General features: G+C 50.4%; 1 non-coding gene across 1 annotated transcript; it reads right to left on the bottom strand.

The window, feature by feature from the left end:
- Positions 1–1,198: 1,198 nt before the first annotated feature.
- On the bottom strand, positions 1,199–1,317 carry LOC148151267 (5S ribosomal RNA). Its single transcript, XR_015755720.1, has one exon. It is a non-coding gene; the product is annotated as a 5S ribosomal RNA (ribosomal RNA).
- Between the last annotated feature and the right edge of the window lie 1,183 nt (positions 1,318–2,500).

Genomic DNA, 2,500 nt, shown 5'->3' with positions numbered 1-2,500 from the left:
TTTTTACAATCTATCTTCAGGATATACAAGATGGTATTAGCAATAACATTCGCAAATTTCATCAGCTGGGTGGCAGGGTGAAATGTGATGAGGATGTTAGGAGATTACAGGGTGACCTGGACAAGTTAGGTGAGTGCTCAGATGCATGGCAGATGCACTTTCACGTGGATAAATGGATCCTTATCCACTTTGGTGGCAAGAACAGGAAGGCAGATTACCACCTAAGTGGAATCAATTTAGGTAAAGGGGCAGTACAGAGAGATCTGGGGGTTCTTGTACACCACTCAATGAAGGTAAGCATGCAGGTACAGCAGGTAGTGAAGAAGGCTAATAGCATGCTGGCCTTCATAACAAGAGGGATTGAGTATAGAAGCAAAGAGGTCCTTCTGCAGCTGTACAGGGCCCTGGTGAGACCACACCTGGAGTACTGTGTGCAGTTCTGGTCTCCAAATTTGAGGAGAGACATTCTGGCTATTGAGGGAATGCAGCGTAGGTTCACGAGGTCAATTCCTGGAATGGCGGGATTACCTTACACTGAAAGACTGGAGCGACTGGGCTTGTGTACCCTAGAGTTTAGAAGACTGAGAGGGGATCTGGTTGAGACATATAAGATGATCAAAGGATTGGACACTCTGGCGGCAGGCAACATGTTTCCGCTGCGGGGTGAGTGCCGAAACAGAGGACACAGCTTAAAAATACGGGGTAGACCATTTAGGACAGAGATGAGGAGAAACTTCTTCACCCAGAGAGTGGTGGCTGTGTGGAATGCTCTGCCCCAGAGGGCAGTGGAGGCCCAGTCTCTGGATTCATTTAAGAAAGAGTTGGATAGAGCTCTCAAGGATAGTGGAATCAAGGGTTATGGAGATAAGGCAGGAACAGGATACTGATTAAGGATGATCAGCCATGATCATATTGAATGGTGGTGCAGGCTGGAAGGGCAGAATGGCCAACTCCTGCACCTATTGTCTATTGTCCGCCTTTCCTGACTGCCACCCGCAGACAGCGTGCAGCCCCAATCCCTTTCTTTCCGCCTTTCTTGCTGATTTTGGCAGCGCTCCGCTCTCCTCCCCTCCGTGTCTCGTGCCTGCAGGAGACTGATGCCAGGCACAGCAGCAGCAGCAAAAATAACCTGCCGCTCCATTGCCTGGCACAAGACAAGTGCAGAGGGGTGACTTGAGCAGCCACTGCTGGCGGAAAAAGCCTACTGCACCTGGTATTCCCAGGCGGTCTCCCATCCAAGTACTAACCAGGCCTGAGTCTGCTTAGCTTCCAAGATCAGACGAGATCGGGCGTTTTCAGACTAGTATGGCCATAGGCGCTGGCCCCTCCCTTTTCTCCCTACTTCAAGGCGTGCTGGCCAGCCACATTTTCTTTGTTGCTCTTTCTCTTTATCCCCTTTGGCTTTTTTTTCTCTTTTCTCTTTGCTCTTCCTCCTCCGTGCGTGCTTCCCTCCCTCCGTCCCTCCAGCTGCCTTTCAGCCAGCCCTTGCCCACCAGGCTCCTGTAGTCTCCCACATCCCCACACAGGCCAACTGCAAGCCCTCCCCCTGCTTCATAGGGCCGCAGCCTGCATTCTCTCATCCTTCCACACTCCTCCACCCCTCCATTTCGGAATGCCAGGCACTGACCAGTGGGGTACCGCACGGATCAGTACTGGGACCGCAGCTTTTTACAATCTATCTTCAGGATATACAAGATGGTATTAGCAATAACATTCGCAAATTTCATCAGCTGGGTGGCAGGGTGAAATGTGATGAGGATGTTAGGAGATTACAGGGTGACCTGGACAAGTTAGGTGAGTGCTCAGATGCATGGCAGATGCACTTTCACGTGGATAAATGGATCCTTATCCACTTTGGTGGCAAGAACAGGAAGGCAGATTACCACCTAAGTGGAATCAATTTAGGTAAAGGGGCAGTACAGAGAGATCTGGGGGTTCTTGTACACCACTCAATGAAGGTAAGCATGCAGGTACAGCAGGTAGTGAAGAAGGCTAATAGCATGCTGGCCTTCATAACAAGAGGGATTGAGTATAGAAGCAAAGAGGTCCTTCTGCAGCTGTACAGGGCCCTGGTGAGACCACACCTGGAGTACTGTGTGCAGTTCTGGTCTCCAAATTTGAGGAGAGACATTCTGGCTATTGAGGGAATGCAGCGTAGGTTCACGAGGTCAATTCCTGGAATGGCGGGATTACCTTACACTGAAAGACTGGAGCGACTGGGCTTGTGTACCCTAGAGTTTAGAAGACTGAGAGGGGATCTGGTTGAGACATATAAGATGATCAAAGGATTGGACACTCTGGCGGCAGGCAACATGTTTCCGCTGCGGGGTGAGTGCCGAAACAGAGGACACAGCTTAAAAATACGGGGTAGACCATTTAGGACAGAGATGAGGAGAAACTTCTTCACCCAGAGAGTGGTGGCTGTGTGGAATGCTCTGCCCCAGAGGGCAGTGGAGGCCCAGTCTCTGGATTCATTTAAGAAAGAGTTGGATAGAGCTCT

The sequence above is a fragment of the Chiloscyllium plagiosum genome, unplaced genomic scaffold (genome assembly GCF_037043375.1).
Source record: "Chiloscyllium plagiosum isolate Xiang-an unplaced genomic scaffold, Cpla_swu_hap1 HiC_scaffold_3, whole genome shotgun sequence".
Lineage (NCBI taxonomy): Eukaryota > Metazoa > Chordata > Chondrichthyes > Orectolobiformes > Hemiscylliidae > Chiloscyllium > Chiloscyllium plagiosum.
The sequence above is the reverse complement of the archived record's forward strand: the minus strand, read 5'-3'. Positions and strand labels throughout refer to the sequence as shown.